We start from the raw sequence: 22,655 nt of genomic DNA, 5'->3' as shown, positions 1-22,655 counted from the left end.
AGAAATGTGTGCTCTCTCACATTTTGAACTCAGAATTATATTTCATCAAGTATAATTTGTTTTGATCTGAAGTATTGCCCAGATATTCTGAATAGCAGAGAGATAATTACAATATAAAATTGGGTTCATTCTTTAAATTTTTATTGAGTACTTTCTTGTTGCCGGACCTTATTCAAAGCCCTGGGCATAAAACAATGAAGTAGCCATTGAGATTGAAATGAACACACACGCACACATACACACAATGTATATATGTATATATAATGTGTATATGTGTGTATATATATTATTGTGTTTAGTTAATGTATATAGGAGATTAAATTTCAGTAGTGAGTCCTTGATGTTTTGACCCAAGTCATCTCTTTCTCTAATCTCATTTGCTCAGGCTTCAAAAGATAGAAGCCAAGAATGGCATCACTCAACCCTCTTCTTCCACCTCTGACCAGTATCCTACCAGTCTCTGCAGATGATAGATGACTGCTTGCCTGTACTCTGTACACTCCTTCACCGCATGCCTTAGTTTAAGCCTCTTGCTTCTTTCTTCTCACCTTCCCAACCTGTCCATTCTCACGGAGCATTCAGGTCATCTGGTCATGTACTGACCACCATTTAGTCTTTGGAGATTTTTGATTGCACTTGGTAAGATAATGATTTGGTTTTTTTTTAAACCAGGACCAAAGAAAGCCCCGTGTCTTTTTATTTCACCTCTCTCTTCCAGTCACATCTCTCATCGTTGTCTTCCACGACAATTTTGCTCTAGTTGTGTATTTCAATCCCTAGAAGATGCATGGCCCTCAAACACTCATGTATGAGAGTTCCTGCCTGGAAAAGTCTTGGTGTTTGTTTGATAGCTGTTTCTAGGTGCCCTGGGTCTGCATGTTAATGTTACTATGCGTTACTATTGACTCCTATACCAAATGAATAATTCTGTCTCCCAGTGTTCCCTCACAGTTTAGAATCTTTTCTTAGACAAGGAATCTCCAAACACAGGGTCTGCAGCTTCCCCTCCATCCAATGATCACTCCACTGTTAACAAGGATCTATTATTTATCTTCTCAGTTCAGCTTAGATTTTATTCTCCTAAGGGGGAAGGACGCCCTCTTGCTCATTAAGATAGATGCCACATTGAATAACATTATTAGAGCTGTCAGAGGTAGGCAGAGAACTTGCCTGAAGATGGAAAGGAAGTTGTAGTGGTGTGAACGACACTCTTGAGTTACTTATGGGTCTAAGAGATTTGGAAAGGGTCTCAGGAGATGCATGTCTGTGAACTCTGAATTACTCTCACTTTTGTGGTATTTGAAATACTGAGAGTGAAATTACTTTTGTATTGCTTTGGCTGCTGAATTTGTACATTTATAGTTCCAAGGCAGACCTGCCTGGGGCCTTGGCTCTTTATATCTGTCTACTTATGGCTGCTTCCCCTACTGGACTCTCAACATGATGGGGGCAGGCAGGGATCTCATGTTTATGTTATTCACATTTATGATCTCTCTTAGCACATCTAGCACATAATAAGTAATTATATTTTTAATGTAAATATAAATTTCACTTTTGGAATTTTATGACAACTAATAAAAGCAAGAAACAAAGACTTGATGGTTGCAGAATTCTAGTATGTTAAAAAATTTCTTAACAGCCCATGGATAAAGAGACTTCTTTCTTGTGGCAAGAAGGTGTCCACTGTTGATTCTTCATCAGGCTGTTTTAATTTACTTTTGCAACTTGTAAAGTTGATGTCATTCTGCCTTGTGTCACTGTTAGCTTTTAAATATGACATTGCATTTTTTTCCTAAGGCATTTTCACGCACAGGGAACCTGATATTAGATAGGCTCCTTTGTGGCAGTCTGTGGAGATGCTTGGGTAGGATGTATGCAACAAAGCAGGATGGATAATTTTCACATTATCCTGACTGTCTTTTAAGTAGCATTGATCTCATCCTCACATGAGCTAAAAATTGCAGAAATAATTTGCAGCTTATGCTGCGTGCAGCCTCCTTGTCCTTGGGAGATTTAAACGGAACTTCACCCAAATTATGTTTCTAGAGCTGGGATTGCTCAGGGCCTATGACTTCCTCCTGTTGTTTATTCCTCCACAGTTCTGATTCCTTTGGTATTCACCTTTTTTATCCATCTACCAAATTCAGAAGAAAGCCTTTACTTCTCTGTTATTTACACAGAGTACATGTAGTTTACATTTTATGTGCTGACAGTGTCGCCTGGGAGACTCATGCCCTGCCCCCATCCTTTCCATTGCTTAGCATGATCCTTAATACCCCCATCTGTATCTATAGTGTGACCAACCACTCTATCTGCTCTCTATAGTGGCCAATACTCCTCACCTCCTCCTTTCTGGGAAGCTGCCAGCTGGTCCATACAGTCCACCTCTCTATCTATCCCTAGATTAGAGTATTAAAGCCATACCATAGTGATTTAGCATAAGAATGCTCTTTATTCCACCAAAGCAAATATAAAGCTAATTGTCTATATTTGGCATTATTTTTACAGTACAACTGAATAGCATAAATGTCTGCTCAAGATGCTAAGGGAACCTGTTTAGGTAACCAGTTTTATTAAATCTTGTTTGTGGGTTCGGGAAAGGAGAATAAGGGTGAGCCCCCTAGAATCCAGACTAGATACAGTAGCTCACTACTAGCCAGACAGATCAACCAGAGAAGATTTTAATTTGTATTTTTGAAGCATTGTCTTCCCAGCTTGAATGGTCTTGTGTGAGTTGTTTATCCTGAAAAGGTCTCTAGGGAATTCACTGAGGAAAACCAAAAAGTGCAGAGGACACTGGTATTGCTCGACAGTGAGCTTCCTTAGATAATCTGTGTTTGGGGATTGTGGAAGGGATGACATTTCTCTTGTGATGGTACACACTTTGGTTTCTTCTGGACATCCAAAGCCTGTCAGCATCTTCATTGGAACTGCAAGGTTTACTGACATAATGGAAAAAAAAAATACTTATAAGCTTTCTTAATTTTTATCTGTCCATATTTATGCTTTGCTTAGTTTAAACTGTCAACTTTATGCAACCTAGGATCACCTATGAAGAGTCTTAATGAAGAATTGTCTTGATTATTGATGTAGGAAGATCCAGCCCACTGTGGGTAACACTATTCCCTAGGCTGTACCCTAAATGAAGAGAAAACAGCAGGCCAGGGCCAATGTGTTTATTGCTCTTGTCTCTTGACTGCATCTTGGATATTGATGTGCTTAGCTGCTTGAGTTCCTACTTTTATTTTCCTAAATTGATGGACTGTAACCTAGAACTATAAGTCAATAAACACCTCCTTCCTAAGTATCTATCTATCTATCTATCTATCTATCTATCTATCTATCATCTATGCTTAAATTTTTTCTCTACCCCTCATACTTTAATTCTATCTCCTGCAAAGGCTTTCTTGGGCCAGTGAGATGATTCAACTGGTAAAGGTCCTTACTTCTAAGCCTAGCATCTTGAAAATTGATCCCCTAGACCTATATGGTGAAAGGAGGGAACCAGTCCCACCCAAGTTCTTCCCTGGTATCTACACATGCACCTAACTGCACACAATAAATGAATAAATATAACAAAAATAAAACTTTGAAGGCTTCCATGACCAGTTTTCCTGTGAAGAGTTTGTTTACAGGTGTGGGATTCAGGCTGGCATGATTTGCTGCCCCTAGGTGGTACTGAGTCTTACAGAGTAATCTCCCTTCTTGAAGCCAGTTCAGCTCCCCTGAATCTAATGTATTGTCTATAACCTTTCAAACTTGGCAGTTAAGTTAGTATAGGGGATTATACTGGCAACAATAAAAGAAGCAAGACAGGACAATGCTCAGGATAATCTTAGCTGTCATAAAGTGGAGTCTTAGTATCCTTCTTTGCCCAGAAACATGGGAAAGTAGTTCATGCATGACCAATGTTTGGTAAATATTAAACAGTACTCTGGCTTTGGTTTGGCTTGGTGGGGATCAACTTCTCTTTCTCTGGCTGCATTCAGTGCTTCCTTGACATTTTTCTGGCCTTGGCTATACATGCTTAGGAGGAAGAAGTCACGGGCAGGGGGAAAAGTGAAAGATGGCTATCAAAGATTCCGTCAGCAAATATGCATTACTCTGGTTAAGATGGAATGCAAATAGTGTTATTAAGTGGAATTAGCATTGGTTCCCTGAACCTTTGTAACAGAGCCTTTGATCTGCTCATTTTCTTTCAATAATGGGCAAAACAGCACAACCAGGGAAGGTTGACCAGTTCCCTATGGTGACTGTGCTGTCTCCAGCTTGTCTGGAGACTAACACAAACAATGAGTGTGCTTTGGAATTGGTTGTTATACTTAATCAACTTGGCATATGGTTTGCTCAAAACAAAACAAAACAAAACAAAACACATATTTGACACTATTAAGCAAGATTTAACCAGTACAGTCTCAACAAAACAGCACTACTTTTATTTATTTGTAAATGTAAGGTCTTGATTCATAGACCACAAATAAAGGTGCATTTGGAAATTGCCAGTCTTGACTGTGGAAACAGGAGGGACTTTGTGTTTTGCTGGTTTTGGTATAGTAGGTAAGTTTGGGCTGGCTAGAGAGATTGGAAGGTTGCATTTGAAACAACCTTTAAATATAAGATGGTTAGTGTGTCATGTATTTTGAGTATCGCATGCATCCTCAGGAAACATTCTAGACACTGCGAATATTCATGGTAAGGTCTCTCTCATGGAATTTATGTGGTAATTCTGTATACTTCACATCCACGGATACTATTTTCATGTCAATTTTATAATATGGCTGTAAAGCCGTCCCTTATTCCCTGTCCCTGCTATTTTAATCTAGGGAGAATGGCACTGGAGATGACAATATAGAAAAAGTCCCATGTATGTGATGTTGGTGGGAACACTTTGAGTTATCAGCCCACTGGGGATATAAAACTAGGCATCTGTAATAGGAGATTTTTACTTTTCAAAGACTTGTGTACTGTGCTTCTTCCCAAGTTCAGCATGCTCTTGAATACCTTGTATAGTGAGGAGTTTCTTGGTGGAATTATCTCTTTCATATTTAGTCAGCTCTCATGGTGGAAAATACTTAGTTCCTTGCAAGATACCCATGGCTCTCTACTCAAGTATAACTCCCTATTGCCATACTTCTTGTTGCTTTGAGACAGAGTCTCATGGAGCTCGTGCTAGCCTTGAACTTGCCAGGGATGCCTTGGATCTCTGATCCCCCTGTCTCCACTTCCAAAGTTCTGGGATGCCTGGTTAGGGTCACTCCTTGAATCCAAGAATATTTCTAACTATCCCTTAGATGCCCATCTTTAGGATATTTGAGGCGATTAGGGCATTTTTCCACGTCTGTACTTAATACATATTTTATTTTGAAAGAAGAAACTTAATTTGAAACTTTCCATAATTACTCCAATTAAATGCTTAAGTGAGGTTTTTTGCCCACTCTTGTGGGCAGGTTACAAGGAGGGCTGGATGTTTCCATTGCAGAACATCTCAGACTTGATATAGTTGAGATGTTTTTGAACAAATTTTGGGATTCCTGATTGAAATTTGTACAACATTGTCTTATCTTGATACTTAGTGTGTTAGGAAGGATTTAGATTTTACATCTTCGTGGTGGAGTACTTTAGAGTCCAGGAGCATATAGTGATAATTCCTTGCTATTACACAGTGCTTTAAATGTCTAAAGTGTTTTGGGATAATACCTCATTTGATGCTTAAAGAGTCCTGTGAGGTGGCTAGGAAAGTATTAATCCTTTTTTTAAAAATCAGAATATAAAGGAAAGATTAAGTATTTTGCTTGTGGTTTTTATTCCCCCTTCCCTCCCCAATTCACAAACGACCAAGGCTGAGCTCAGTCTAGGTGTTTTCTGCTCCCCATGCTGCCTCTTTTACAGCAAGAATACCTACCACCGTTCTCCAGGGGAGGACGTTTCTGTGAATCCGTTTCATAAGCACAAGGTGTTCTTGAGTAATATCTTTGCACACTAGATCAACAATAAGATTTATAATTTAAATATCTTGACTCTTTTAGTGATGCTCATGGATAAGAATTTGGTATTTTTATAAAATCAAGTAAGAGCTAACATTGCATATATCAACAACAATCCGTAAAGATGCTTTTAGCTTCAAGGAATTTGCTTCGAGCAAAGAAAATAAAATATTAACTTGTAAGTTAATTAAGATCATGATTTTGAGTTGCTGTACCTTAACCACGGGGTTGAACCTAATAGGAATTGCAAATCATTTTGCTTTCTTTGGGTTGATAGTGTTTTTATTCATCCACTTGTTTCAGTAATAAAAGCTTAGTTCTGGAGTAAAGGTTTGGTTGGTTGGTTTTGTTTTTTGCCCCCCCCCATCATCTACATCTTCTCAGACTTGGGTCTCAATCAAATTCGGAACTGGTTCATCAAAAGACCAGTTCCCCAGAGCCGTAGTAGATGCCAGGTGCCAGTCCTCTAATCCATTTCGCCCTCTTCCCTCGAGGCTAGCTTATGCTAGAAAGTACCCTTTCCTTCCAGTAGGGTACCCTTTCATTTCATTTCTCTCTCTCTCTCTCTCTCTCTCTCTCTCTCTCTCTCTCTCTCTCTCTCTCTCTCTCTCTCTCTGTATGAAAATTTGCCAGTTCCTGCCCAGGAAGCACTGGATGTGTGCAGAGGAGTAAGATTCAGCCTCAGTGGAGATGAGCAACAATACCTGTTATGCACCCTCTGTTTGACATTAACATAGGGCTTTCTTAGACAGCGCAGACCTACTTTAGCAGGGCATTCCTGACCCCAGAATACTTGGCTATAGCACAAACCATTCTAATTGCAGACTACAATGAAATCTAAAAGTGAACTAGGACTTTAATTAAATTGCTTGTGTGTTTAATTGCACCATGCATTACACAGTCCAAGTTTCAATTTCTTATTCAATTATAACAAAACCCCCCTTTCAAATGAGTTTGTTTTGGGGTTTAAAACCAATTCTAAAAGGGTATTGACGCTTTAAGAGAATTTTTGGTCTTATAAAATTTCACCCTAAGAGATGGAGTGTTTTAGTATTAGGTTTGTATTGACTCTTGATATTGACATGAGTCTAGATGTGCAGAGCCCACAAAGGCTAAATCCCAGGGGCTTATATTTAATTTAAAATATGGCTAGCTGGCCATTGTGAACAGACCCAGTTGCTTGACAATCTGAAAATATGACTGGTTGGAGAAATGATCAAATATTAATTTTAAATGTTTATTAGTAGACTGTTTGCAGTTGGTTTTTAAATTCATTTAGAAAGTGAGGATTCACAGTTATCTAAAATTTCCAATAAACCTGATTTCATAAAGGTGTTTGGAGGTTAAATGCCTAATGATTAATTTATGCATAAGTAATAGTCTTAATAATTTGGAGAAAAGGTAAGGCAGCTGAGGATAATGTTAGCGATGAATAGTAATGAGGACAGAAAGATGTCGAGACTTAAATGTGGAGTTCATATTCATTAGCCTAAAAACAGAATAGGAAACTGGACAGGAAAGAGATTTTGAAATACTGGAGTTCAAAAAGTGGATAGGGAGAAAGAAAAGGTTAAAGAAAGATGGAGCCAGAGGACTTGGCCCTGAAATTTCACTCATCCATCACCTAAAGAATGTTGAAAATTATTTGTGACCTATCTTTGTCCTGTGTGACAAGAGACACTGGAGGGAGTATACAGGTTAAAAATATAGTTACAGCATAAAAATAATACTGTAATTGAATATTTTATTTTTAGTTTCTACCTAGAAATTGCAATGTGTTTCTCTTCATCTGTTTTTTCCCCCTGATGGGGTTTGGAATACATTAGATGATTCCTATTAACTGTGTGCAATAGAAGGTATTTAAAAATATATAATGTGTGCATGGACACACTGAACAGTTTCCCTGTAACAGTGAAAATTCACTGTAAGCTTGGCCAGATTTAGCATCCCAATTGGACCACACCCTGGCTGAGTCTAGGATTATTTTCCCAGAAAAGTTTCACTAAAGGGGGAAGGACCTACCCAGAATGTGACCACCATCATCCCCAGGGCTGACGTCCCAGACTGAATAAAAAGGGGAGAGTCAGAGGAGACTGATGCTCACTGCTCCTGCATCCTCACGGTGGACACAGCGTATCTACCTGCCTCCCACTTCTGCCGCCTTTGCTTTCCCTCTCGAGCATTTTGTCGCAGCACTGAGAAAAGTAACTAGTGCAGGTCTGTTTGTTAAGGCTTTCCTATCTATCACTGATTCTCTGCTTCAAAGTCTCTGTATTGAATAGGCTTCATTTCATCCTTGGAAATGTACACAGTGTAACATAATCATCAGGATGAGTTTCGTCGGTTTAATTATAAATGAAGGTACTGCTGGCATTCAAACTCTTCTTGTGGGAGACTGACAATGTGTGCTGACTTAACAGGGCACATCCCCAAGTAAAGCTCAAAGCTTTAACTATGAACCCTTGATCAAAAAGCTCAGCCCGCGTGTGATCGGGGGAACTTGATTACTAGATTTTTGCAGGAATCCTTTTGATATTAAAAGCACAAGAAGCCAGAGATTTATTGGGTAGAGAATTGATTGATAAGCATTGCCTTCCTCAGAGTCAGTTTTGTGGTATGCCCTGGGAAGCTGAAAGGAGTTGACAGCCCTGAAGAGGTCAGCGCTGCCCCAGGAGGAGAGTTAACAGTGCTCTCTACTGAGCCAGGGCTCTTCTGTGGGAATTCTTATTGTTTGTTGCCTTGTGTGGATCAGAGCTGAGTACAGTTTAATAAAATTCTGCTTTGGAGTGATTTGTCTGTCTTCTGTGAGCAGTTTCTTTCTGGCTTCCCCCTTTCCTTTCTGATTGATTTATGGGTCTGTTTGTGTACTTCTTCTAGCCCCACCCCCCAACCCAAAGCATTTTGCAAATATCAGAGCTCAAGTTGTAAGATCATTGATTCCCCTGCCCCCAGCCCTGAAGCTAAGCTGTCACATATCATCATTTATTCCTGACACTGGGCTATTGGTAGCACAATATTACATTCTTTCATTAGCACATTAGAGGTTATTTTGGGGGGGGGGAGATGTCTGGCAATAACCTAAATTTGAAACATTTAGTGTTCACGGTCATCTGCCAGAATTGCAACTTACACATACATACATCCAAGGATTGGACAATTACCTTGTTCAAGCTATCAGGAAAAGGGATTGTATTTCAATAAATATTTTTTCTTTTGTTTAAAATGTCTTTGATAACAGCCACATTGTTACTAAGGAGACCCACAAAGTGGGCCTCTGGCTAACTATTGAAGTTCACCCAGTATGGCCAAAAGTTTTAGAGTTCAGTCGATGATAGATAAACACTGAGTATCTTCTGGACCTAGGTGAACCACACCCCTTCCTCAGTTCTACTTGCCCTTCACCATCTTCAAAGAAAGATCAGTTCTGCGTTATCTAGCTTTTCCACCCAGATGACCATTGCAGGGTGGGTGAGGTGTATTTAAGACCCTGTCCATGATGACATGACCCATTCAGAAGCAGTCAGGAAGAGGGAAAATATGCGACAGTCAGTCATTTGACTAGTCTATCTCTTTTGTGGTCTTCCTGATGCCAGGGTAAACACACTCAGCAGATTCTTGCAAGAGTAACTCTTCAATACAAACCTCCAAGTCCATGTGACACTTTGGTTGCTTTTGTCTTTAATTTCTGACTGTTTATACCTAATGTCTTAGTTTAGGTCTTGAGACCTTTCCCCCTCTTCTGCTGAGCTTTGGACTCAGTGAGCTTTGCAACATGGCTTCTGGGTGTTTTCTGTCTAGAATGTAAATAGTACCTGCCCATCTCCCTGGATCCATGATTGTTCATTCACAGCCCTTAGAACAAGAAAAGATTCCTGGACAGAGCTAGAATCGGGCCTTTACCCAGCATCAGTGTTACATTGTCAATATATCTAATGCTGCAACCATATTGGATTCCTGGAGGTTGCAGAAGAGAGCAGGGCCCTTTAGACCTCTGAGCTTTGATTAGTGATTTTTCACTGACTTGGAATCTCTTCTCTCTTGAAGTGGTAGGGGGTACCTGGTTATATTTCAAGACTTAGAATAAAACATAGGGCATATACTTTAAGATATAGGTATAGGTAAGAACTTGGTGAACAGAAGTTCAGTAGCCCAAGAAGTATCTCCTAAAATCAACAAAAGGGGCTATATACAATTTAAAAGGTTCCAAAGCAACCATTTGCAGAACAGACAAACAAGCCACAAAAAGTGAGAAAAATTTGCCAGCTCTACTTCATTTATGGCATTAATATGCTGAATTGATAAAGAACTATAAAATTAGGCACCCAAGAAACCCTAGTAATCAACAAATGGGTTAGTGAGATAGGATCTGAACTACAGAGATTGATAGCATTTAGAGTAGTAGAGAACAAAAGGAGTATTCATGGCCAGGAGTGGTGGTTTGGAGCAAAGAGGGGTGAGCACTTAAGGGCATCTTGAAGTAAGTGGGACTCTTTTGAACTATGATGGATAACAGTAGGGATACAATTTTTCTACTTAAAGCATGTTTTTCTTCATGACCCCACATTATGATCTCTAAAGTACTGAGTACTGTGAAGTGAATAAGAACACAGTGTATTAATTGCTTAATGAACGTGGGTAAGTTGCTTGTCTTCACTGAGCTATAATTTTGGAATCACAAAATGGAGATAAAGTGCCTCATGGTATGCTTTGTAACCTGCAAACTGGATAATAATGTGCATTATTAATTTGTCTCTTCCTGCCCTCTGCTAGGTGCAGAGCCTTTTATATGCCTTACTCATTTAGCCTTTATATAAGCTCTGTTGATTAAGAATTATATTTATTCTTATTTTATAATGTTCATAAAACAGTTATGTCACCGACAGACGTATGTAAATATCAAAGGCATCATTAATTATCTTGAGGGTTGGGCAGTACAAGCAACCTGTGTATGGTGACTGATAGAAACATTTAATTACACCAGTGCATCATGAGACTCCAGACAGAATTGGGTCTGCTAAATTGTGGCTGCTCTGTGAAGCTGCTCATTCTAACATAGCTTCATTTCACCAGCCAGAATCATGGTCCCAGGATTCCTTGTCATATTGAATGCCTTTCTGGGAGCTGGTATGGAACTGTGATGAGATGATTAAAATAGGCATCCTATGGTTTCAGCTAAGTGCAATTAGTTAGTGTGACTACAGGCCTAAACCTTCTGTGGGATGCTCTCATGGGCTGGGGATGCTATTCTACTCATTGTCTCAGAGGTGGGCCCAATGAACATCCCCAGAAGCAAAGATCTCTTAAAGGTCTCTTTTATTAAATTCAAACTCATAGAAAGGTTGAAAGCACTATCTTTGGAATTTAATAGGAAACAACTGAATCATGAAACTTAGATTTTCTAACCTAGTGATCCCCTGAAAAATTATTGAAACCTGCTAAGCACTGGGTATTTAATTTATAAATGAAATTAGCAGTGATTACTATGCTGCTTGTAAAGTTACATGAGAAAAGCCATGTAAAGCAATGGACAGTGTGCTCTAGATATCCTGAGTGCTTAATGATAAGTGATGCTGGGAATTCTGTCTTACCTTAATGTTTGTGGTAGTTTGAGGGAAAATGGACCTCTTAGGCACTACTAGGAAGTGTGGCCTTGTTGGAGTAGATGTGGCTTTGTTGGAGGAAGTGTGTCACTGTGGGGCAGGATTTGAAGTCCCAGATGCTCAAGCCATGCACAGTGTGGTACTCTTTTTCTGCTGCCTGCCAATCTGGATGTAGAACTCCCAGCCCCTTTTCCAGAACCATGCCTGCCTGCATGCCACCATTCTTCCAGCCATGAAGATAATAGACTAAACCTCTGAAGTCAGACCCAATTAAATATTTTTCTTTATATGAGTTTCTGTGGCCATGGTGTCCCTTCATAAAAAAAAAAAAACAACCAAAAAACCCAAAACAAACAAACAAACAAACAAACAAAAAACCTAAAACAGTATTGGCCAGGATTGTGCCCAGCATTCCTGACAATTTCTGTTTGGTCATTTCTTACAGGTTCTGATTCCTGAGACCAAAAGACATTATCATAGGACTAGCGGGATATCTAATTATGCTAAGGGTTCCCTATATGATAGGCAATAAACAAACAACGTTGCCCTGTTCTCACAATGCAAGTCAATGTAGTGTATTTTATCTTTAGACACTAAAATTCAAGGGACTACCCACATGTACAACCAGTGTCTTAGTCTGTTTTGCTGCATAACTTGTGAGTCTGGGTACTTTATAACAAGAGTAGGTTTAATTTAAATACAAATTCTAGAGCTCCAAGAACACAGTGCTCAAGCCTGCTCAGCTTTCACCTGTCTATTGGTAGCTAGGTTAAGAACAGTATGGGAACCTTGGTCTATAGTAGTCATTCAGACACATAGATGGCAATCTACCACTTGCACATGGCATCTGGAATAGGATCAGTGTCTAAGACTGAGCCCTAAGCCTAGAACATGTGTAGAAAAGATCAAAGCGTGAAAGAAGATGCTGGGGATTCAGGGGAGGTTCTAGGTTTGTTTGCCACACATCTCTCCCTCACAAGGCTTCCTCTGGTCAGGAAAACACTCTCTGTGAGAAAAGCATTATTCCCTTCTAAAGACCCAATTACCTAGCTCTAGGTCCCACTTCTTAAAGGTTCCGCCCCCTTTGCACTGCCTCGCTGGGCTTAATCATCTAGCACAAATACCCTGGGACAAACATAAAACCATAGCCCCAAGCAACTCTGTCAGATACTATCCTCTGATTCAGTTCTTACATTATCTGCCTGGAGCTTGGCTCTGAACCTGTAGGTTCTGGGCTTAGTCCCAGGAGACATCCCCCATCACAGATATCAATTGTAAATGGTAACCTATCACCAATATGTCTCACTGAGCTGTTGCTGTCCATCAAGTTCCATGACCCGGTCTTGGTCTTTGGGCTTGCTGCAGTTGCTAGGAAAGCTCTCGGAACTCAGAGAAACATCTTTCTTAATATCTATATTTAGTTATCTTATTATAAATAAGGTCATGTTAAAATGATACAGGTGAAAGATACGTTAGGCAGAGGGTACGGGAGGGGATGTGGAACCTCCCTGGCTTTTCCTTCTGTGACACTTTCTAGGAATCTCTACTGATAAAGCATCCTGGAACCTCTCCAGGCCTTGTCCTTTCACGTATTTATTGATCTTGTTGTATTTAGACTGATTAAATCCCTGAGCATTAGTGATCAAGTTAATTTTCAGCAACTCTTTCTTTTCTGAAACTTGGGAGGAGAGTTCTAAATCTGTGATCACAGGGTTGGCAACAGGCCACGCCCCACTTCTGAACCTGGCCAGTATGGCCATAAGGAATAATCTTATTAGATAAATTGATGCTCCTTTCAGGATATCACAAGTATGTAGAACCAGGGCTTAGCAGTGTTATTATAAGAAAAGATCATCCTAGCAATCTAACCTATAAGTATTATGAGACTCCGTCAGGACCTAGTTATGAATAGCACTGTGCCTTATTATTCACACTTATCTCTCTGAGCCATCTGTCTTTGAAGAGACCTAGGCCTAGAAGAATTGAGTTGTAGACTGATCAGAACAACAGGGATCTAAGTGGAGGAGGTAGCTCACAAGGGGAGGGGGGGAGGATCCTTACTTAAGGGTGGAGTGTAGCTGCAGTATTTATTTGTGTGTGGCAAAGAAGGTGTGTGTGTGTGTGTGTGTGTGTGCACATGCATATTTGTGTATGGGGAGGTTATTCATGTACCATGAGGCCAGAGGAAGAATTTGATGTCTGGCTCTATCAATCTCTGCCTTATTCCTCTCCATAAATGGGAGCTAGGGGCTGGGAGCTGTCGGACCCCTCAGTTCCTCCTGTTCCTACCCCTTAAGTGTGTTAACAACTATGCTTAGCCTTTCCTCCTACTTAGGTGCTGGGATTCAACCTCAATTCCTAATACTTCTCAACAAGCAGTTTTACCCACTAAGCCATCTGTCCTGCTCAGCCACAGGACTCTTGTGGGCTGTTCAACATTTGTCTGGGAAAAACATCCCAGGGGCACTGTTTGTGGTAGTTGCAAGACAGGAATGACCCTGAGACTGTGGTGGAATTTGGACATGTGATTCTTGTGCTTGGAAGAGAGGCAAGACCTTGCAGGGAGCTCTTTCAGTGTCGTGGCAGGGCACCTTGAGGAGCTCAGTTGCACTCAGTCTCTCCTAATGCTGGGACTTGCAAGGCTGCAAGGGCTTGATTGAGTCCTTTTGGAAAGTAACCCTCTAAGGTCAGAGACTTAATCCTATTTTTATTGTATATTATCCAGTGCATAGTAAGTACTCACTAGGTAAATATTTTTGAAGTTCATTCGCTAGGATGTCTTGAGAACACTTTTGAGAATTTCTTTTGCTAGATTATCATGGTGCCAGTCAGTCTGTTGTGAGTTTTGTGTTAGGAGTAGCCACCTGAGCTCTGCTCTTCTGTATGCTTTTTGTCTCCTTTGGGACTTGAAATTATTTCAAAATGGATAGACACTGTAGAAGAGGAGGTCCCAAATCACAAGACAATTTGAAGTTCATTGACAAGGATAGTGAGAAAAGTGTGCTTTGCAGAATATTTGAGGCTGAGTTTCTCTAATGTAATTAGTTTTGAGGGGGTAAAAAGCAACATTCAGCAGAAAGACCAGAGTGGAGGCTGAAGCGGATCCTTCATGGTGAAGAGTGAGGCTGGTTTGCACATCTGCACATTCTAACTCTGTGGAAAACAAACTGCCTTGGAATACCCTTTCCCTACTCACGCTCTTTGGTATACATATAGGGACCTCCCTGGGATAGTATGTCCATTTCAAACCCCAGGTTTGTAGATCAAATACTAACTTATTCTCATGCTCACCGTAGACACTGTTGATCTTTGCAATAACAGTTTCATCTCAGGTTTGGATTAATTTTCCTTAGACATATTTGGGAAGTGTCACCGCCCCATTTTGTAGGATGGAGACAGAAAGAAACAGTTTGGGTTCCCAAGACTCTCCATCACTGGAGTTAAAGGGCATAAAGGTTAGCTGAGACTCTGGCTTGAAACATCACACAAAAGCTTCAAGGTCCCCGTTGTCTAGGCAGCCTTCAGGCAGTCTCAAGGGCATTGCTATTTTCTCTTATAGATGGGTGTTGTTTGTATGTAGACAGATGTGTCTGCATCTGTTTTGGACTCCCCTTTCTTAATTTGAAATCACCATTTGCATTGTGCTTCTGTTCTTTCTCTGCTGTTTCTGTGGGCCCCATGTTGCTCCTCTGTCTATTCTCATGTCCCTCTATGTCTGTACATGGAGGTGATTTGCCTTTTCAGCACTTTCCTACATAGTCCATCTTAGGCCACCTCTGGATGTTTTGCAGACTTTGGTTGGATTATTGGCCATCTTACATTCACCTGCTGTCAGTTAGTTTTCTGTTGCTGTGAAGAGACACCATGACTATGACAATTTATAGAAGAAAGTGCCCAATGGGGGCTTGGTTACATTTTTAGAGGCTGATTACATGATTGTCGTGGCAGGGAACATGGAAACAGACAGGCAGGCATGGCATTAGAGTAGTAGCTGAGAACTTAGGACCCACAAGTAAGAGTCAGAGAGAAAGAGCCATGTAAATGGTTTGTAAATGGTTTGTGCTTGTGAAGTATCAAAGCCCATCCCTAGTGACATACCTCCTCCAGCAAGGCCAGTCCTCCTGATCCTTCCCCAACATTTCCAACAGTTGGAGATCAAGCATTCAAGTATATAAGCTATGACAAATTCTCATTAAAACCACCACAACTGTGGCAGTCTGTGCCCTGTCCCAAGAACATCTGATATACTAGGATAGACACACTGCCAACCAAGTCCTTGAGACAAATCCTATTCCCTTAATTCATCTGTTAACTGTCCTTTCCTAGCCCTATCAAGATCTAATTCAGTTTCTATATATCATTATGGTCTTGAATAATGAACTTCTTCATGTTTCTCTTATCTACCCCAGAACTTTGTTCCCCCAAACAAGTGTTTGTCTTGAGTAATCCTGAGAGCAGGGTCCCTACTGTCTCACTCTAACGCGGTTCTCTGTTCTTTCACTTCTGCCCCAGGGCCCATCAGTCACTCCCATAACAAAATAGCTACCTGACCTCTCATCCCTGTCCTCATGGACCTCTAGCTCCTGTGGTGGAACTGGCTAAAAACAGACCCTAAGTCCTGTTCAGATTACATTGTCACAAGCTGTTGAATAGGAAGGAGTCTTACTGCTTCAGCCTGTGGAGAGCTAAAAGAGACAGGTGTTTTACAATCCACATGTTCTGCTGTGTCTAGAATCTGAACAGACAACCTTCAAAAGATGTCTTTGCAGGATGGAAAGATGGTTAAGACTGCTTCCTGCAATATTCGGTTCTGTGTCATATGGATCACAACTAGCAGTAACTCCAGTTCCACTTACATGCATGCATACACACAAAACACACACACACACATACAAACACACACACACACACACACACACTTATAACAAAATTAAAATGAGCAAATTTTAAAATTTTTAAAAAATATAGTTATTGGCTATTTTAACCAATAAGCTTTATAAATTACTATACTTTAATACTTTAAAATGGATTTAACATTTAAAAGCGCTCCTCTTTTAAAGCCTTAAATGATGGCAAACTTACAGAAATTCTGTTTATAGTGAACTGATGGACATAAACTTCATATTTATAGACATACATGAAACAATAATAGTTGAAGAAGAGCTCATGAATTTGAGAGGTGGGTACAGGAGGAACGAAGAGGAGGGAGAGGGGAATATATATATATATATATAATGCTCATGTATGAAATCCTCTTGTAAAGCAAGTTAAAATAATAGAGTAAAACAAAACAGGCTTTGTACGTAAAGGATGAAATGTGAATTAAAATATTTTTTTCAAATGTAAATACTTTAGATACTTAAAAGGAAGCTTTAGAAAATATTCCACTTTGTTCTTTTGTTCCTTAAGGGTCCCTGGTAACAATCTCAATGTTGTCTTAAAACATATCATTTTAATAGCCAGCTTCCCACCAGTCAAAATGTAAATCTTCCTACATCTTAAATTCATTGCCCCAGCTCAGCATTTCTCATGCTATCTTCAGTGTTTGAATTATGTAACTGGTGTATTGGGTCATTGAATGAGAATCCTTAAAAATCCTTAGAAACCAATACTTCCCTAGAAGGCAAGACCTCTTGTTTAGACGTGGACACTAAGGGAAAAGCCTTGAAGATATGGGCACAGGGGAAAAATTCTTGAATAGAACAGCAATGGCTTGTGCTGTAAGATCGAGAATTGACAAGTGGGACCTCATGAAACTGCAAAGCTCTGCAAGGCAAAAGACACCATCAATAAGACAAAAAAACCACCAACAGATTGGGAAAGGATCTTTACCTATCCTAAATCAGATAAGGGTCTAATATCCAATATATATAAGGAACTCAAGAAGGTGGACTCCAGAAAGTCAAATAACCCCATTAAAAAATGGGGCTCAGAACTGAACAAAGAATTCTCACCTGAAGAATACCGAATGGCAGAGAAGCACCTGAAAAAATGTTCAACATCCTTAATCATCAGGGAAATGCAAATCAAAACAACCCTGAGATTCCACCTCACACCAGTCAGAATGGCTAAGATCAAAAATTCAGGTGACAGCAGATGCTGGCGAGGATGTGGAGAAAGAGGAACACTCCTCCATTGTTGGTGGGATTGCAAGCTTGTACAACCACTCTGGAAATCAGTCTGGCGGTTCCTCAGAAAATTGGACATAGTACTACCGGAGGATCCAGCAATACCTCTCCTGGGCATATTATCCAGAAGATGTCCCAACCGGTAAAAAGGACACATGCTCCACTATGTTCATAGCAGCCCTATTTATAATAGCCAGAAGCTGGAAAGAACCCAGATGTCCCTCAACAGAGGAATGGATACAGAAATTATGGTACATTTACACAATGGAGTACTACTCAGCTATTAAAAAGAATGAATTTATGAAATTCCTAGCCAAATGGATGGACCTGGAGGGCATCATCTTGAGTGAGGTAACACAATCACAAAGGAACTCACACAATATGTATTCACTGATAAGTGGATAATAGCCCAAAACTTAGGATACCCAAGATATAAGATCCAATTTGCTAAACGCATGAAACTCAAGAAGAATGAAGACCAAAATGTGGACACTGTGCCCCTTCTTAGAATTGGGAACAAAACTCCCATGGAAGGAGTTACAGAGACAAAGTTTGGAGCTGTGATGAAAGGATGGACCATCTAGAGACTGCCGTATCCAGGGATCCATCCCATAATCAGCTTCTAAACGCGGACACCATTGCATACACTAGCAAGATTTTGCTGAAAGGACCCAAATATAGCTGTCTCTTGTGAGACGATGCCGGGGCCTAGCAAACACAGGAGTGGATGCTCACAGTCAGCTATTGGATGTATCACAGGGCTCCCAATGGAGAAGCTAGAGAAAGTACCCAAGGAGCTAAAGGGATCTGCAACCCTATAGTTGGAACAACATGATGAACTAACCAGTACCCCGGAGCTCTTGTCTCTAGCTGCATATGTATTGAAAGATGGCCTAGTCGGCCATCACTGGAAAGAGAGGCCCATTGGACTTGCAAACTTTATATGCTCCAATATAGGGGAATGCCAGGGCCAAAAGAATGGGATGGGTGGGTAGGGAAGTGGGGGGCGCTATGGGGGACTTTTGGGATAGCATTGGAAATGTAATTGAGGAAAATATGTAATAAAAAATATTAAAAATTTAAAAAAAAGATGCCTCTGTGTGCCTATTTTTCTCCCTCTCTTGTGCTCATGGACATGCGCACGGACAGTGTGTTTCACTGGGAGAATGAGAACAACACAGTGTAACCTAGCAGAACTGTAAACCCATGATTACAGGTGTCAGATAAAAAAGTCCACTGTTGTATTCCCAGAGTTCTAAAATGGCTGGCCCATAATAGATACTTAATTCATTGACTGTATGGGTAAATGAGTTGTATTGCCGGCAAAGTGAAGTGTTAAAATGCTTATTATAAGATATGGCTGTCTCTTGTGAGGCTATTCTGGGGCCTGGCAAACACAAAAGTGGATGCTCACAGTCAGCTTTTGGATGTATCACAGGGAGGAGCTAGAGAAAGTACCCAAGGAGCTGAAGGGATTTGAAATCCTATAGTTGGAACAGCAATATGAACTAACCAATACCTCCCCAGAGCTTGTGTCTCTAGCTGCATATGTATCAGAAGATGGCCTAGTTGGCCATCAGTGGAAAGAGAGGCCCATTAATCTTGCAAAGTTTATATGCCTCAGTACAGGGGAACACCAGGGCCAAGAAGTGGGAGTGGGTGGGTAGGGGAGTGGGTGGGGGAGCGTGTGGGGACTTTTGGGATAGCATTGGAAATGTAAATGAAATAATACTCAATTTTTAAAAAAAGAAAGAAAGAAAGAAAGAAAGTTTTTTCTCATGGATTCATTTCTTAAGGTGGTTGATATGTTTTCATGCATATCCCCCTACCTTGATGGGGTCTCTAGTTTTTCCACTAAATATTTGTCACTTATGGTGAAAAAAATAATAAGAGAATTAGTATTCCACATATAGATACTATTTCCATCATTTTATCAGTAGAATCTATTTAGCAAACCGTACAAGTATATGCTTTTATTTGTCCTTAATAAATTCAGTCATGCAACGAATGCCAACAAGTGAGGTTCCTGCTCCTTCTCCCACTGCCGAATGTTGGCCTTTTACCTCGGCAATAACAGACCTGGTCGTTTAATTAAGAAAGTAAAAATAGAAAGAAAATGTTGGATGCCAAAAAACTCCTATCAAGCCTCTAAGAAATACAACCCAAATTACCTGTAATCTGACATTTTTCCACTGTAAATTTATTATAGACTTAACTGAGTTTACATTTCATTCAATAATTTCCTTGAAATGTCACTGAAGCACGGTGATGGATGTATATTTGAAATTACTACAAAAGCAGCTTTGAATGAAATGAAAGAATGTAATATATAACAGATAGGAAAATACTGTTTTTCAGAGGCCAACATTATCTTCTTTTTACTGGTATTTTTAACATTTCTGTTCATTTCCCAAGAGAAAAAACTGCATAATTTGGAACATAAGAAATTAAACTTGCTGTGATTCATAGGTCTTTTTGCTTTCCTTCCTTTTATTGATCCTTAGGAATAAAACCTCCCAAACTCTATTGTTTTTAAAGTTTTTTGAAGGACCTGATTTTTTTTCCATTTTCTTTGTCCTTGCAAGTAACCATCAGCTGTAATTAGCTGCCCATGCTGTTAAGGGAATATACTGTGAAGGAAATAAGCAAGAGTTGAGTGTTGTTTACTGAGAGACAATGTGGATGATATTTCGGTAATTATTTACTACTGACCTGGAGGATTCAATTTCAGTTTTGAGGAGTAGGCCGTTTTTATTTATGTTTTATTATTTAATTCATTTACATTCCAAATGTTGCCCTCCTTCCCAGTCCCCCCCACCCCCGCCACGCCAAGAGTTCTTCACTGGATCCCCTCTCCCTTTTGCCTCTGAGAGGGTGTTCCCCCACCCACTCACCCCCTCCCCCAGGAGTAGGTCATTTTTAAATATTTAGATTTTATTCAAAAATTTTCAGTTAGTGAGAGAAATTACCATTGTTTAATGATACTCTGAATTATATATATATATATATATATATATATATATATATATTTATATATATATATGTATATACATATGTATGTATGTGTATAATTCTCATATATATGTATATATATATATTCATATATTTGAGATATAAAATAATTAATCTGATTTTGAGCCTTAAGTTAAGAATGTCACTTCATAACTAGAGATTTTAGAAGTGTTTCTGATTGGACAAACTGGGTCAGCTCTTTCAATCTTTAAAAGCTAAAAGCATTACTATGTATGCAGAAACGTGTGTGCACACTCATGCACATACCACGGGTACACCTGGAGGACAATTTCAGTCCAATCCAGAGGTTTCAGAGGCTGACTCGGGCGGCCTGCCTTGTGCAGAAAGTTTTCGTACCCACTGTGTCATCTTGCTGGTCCTCTTTTGATGTTTGTTCCTGTTTAGTTGATGGTTTTAAAAGTATATGAGATATTTTAATACGTTCTATTAATGGCCCAGCTGGCTCAGTGATGTGTTGTGCAGTTTGGCCTGTGTGGGGAGTCAGTGATATTGTTTGTCAGTCTTTACTTCAGACAATTGAGGTCTTTTTAGGCTATTAATGATCGCTTGTATTTGATGTACCTGAGGATAACATCTTTGCACTCATAATAGCCCATTTTGTTTTAGAGATGATTTGCAGTGGGCACTCACTTTCCTTTTGGCTGATCATGCAGAGCAGAGTATCACCAGGCCTACTCCACTCTTAAATATATGCATCTAAGGGAATTTTGCTAGAGTCCTTACTCCATTTTGAGTTGGTGAAAACTGGACATTTACATGTAGCTTTCTCCAGATGCCATTCTGTGGTATCTTTGTCTGTTCGTAGTTTCACTGATCCTCAGTTTCCTTTCTTGAGTTTCTCAGCCACCCCAATAGTGACATTTCCAAATAAGACATTTGAGTATTTTCTGTTTTTTTTTAAAACATCTTTCCTTCATATCTGCTTTGCCATATTGCATTAATTAGCTCTTTCAGAACAAGATTGAGTAATATAATTGAGTTTAGGAAATTTAATTAATTTATATTAATTGAAATATGTATTTTTTATATTGAGTATGCTCTCCCTCGACCCTTTTCTGGAAACAGGAATCCAACTATATATCCTGATCGCTCTGATATCCTTGGTATTTGCTATATAACCCAGGCTAGCCTTAAACATATGATAACCCAACCTTAGCTTCCTGAATGTTAGGACTGCAGGCATGCACCATTGCACCTGTTTTTGTTTTGTTTTGTTTTGTTTTGTTTTGTTTTGTTTTGTTTTGTTTTGCTTTGGTTTTGGTTTTGGTTTTGGTTTTGGTTTTGGTTTTGGTTTTGGTTTTGGTTTTGGTTATGGTTTTAGTTTTGTTTTGTTGTTGTTGTTGTTTGTTTGTTTTGTTTTGTTTTTTTGGATATCCCTTATCCCATTGTAGAGTACTTGTAACATCTAGTTTATTGACAGTTTTGTTTGAAGCATGTGAGACGCTCTCATTGCTGCCTCCTTTATGGAGCAGGCTTTTGGTTTTGTAGCCCAGGCTGCCCTTGATTCCAAGGTCTTCCTGCTCGAGCCTTCTGATTGAGTGATCACACGAAAGTCCTTTCAGACCCTATGTATGTTACATTTGGTTGAATTTCTTCTTTGGAATATGTAGAAATGAAAAATAGGTTTTAGCTCATTATTAATATGATAAATTGTTTTTAATATGCATATTTTTTTAAGTTTTGAGGAGTCACAGATATAAATAAATGTCCTTAAGCTAAAATATATTTTTTAAAACATCTTCTGGAAGAGAGATGAGTTTAAGTAGTGTTGCTTGGAACAATTTATTGCTGTATAAGTAACAGAAGTTAAATCAAGGTTCATAGAAGGATCCTACAGGAGCATCCATTTTATTATTTTGAGAGTAAAATATTTTAATAGGATAATTATGTTTGTTCAACATTTTCCTAAA

At 39.5% G+C, this 22,655-nt stretch overlaps 1 protein-coding gene across 3 annotated transcripts in view; it reads left to right on the top strand.

The window, feature by feature from the left end:
- Positions 1-22,655, top strand: part of Vav3 (vav guanine nucleotide exchange factor 3) — a 335,454-nt gene that overhangs the window by 189,626 nt on the left and 123,173 nt on the right. The window lies entirely within an intron of this gene.

The sequence above is a fragment of the Mus caroli genome, unplaced genomic scaffold, assembly GCF_978045245.1.
Source record: "Mus caroli unplaced genomic scaffold, Mus_caroli_1 scaffold_3, whole genome shotgun sequence".
Lineage (NCBI taxonomy): Eukaryota > Metazoa > Chordata > Mammalia > Rodentia > Muridae > Mus > Mus caroli.
The sequence above is the reverse complement of the archived record's forward strand: the minus strand, read 5'-3'. Positions and strand labels throughout refer to the sequence as shown.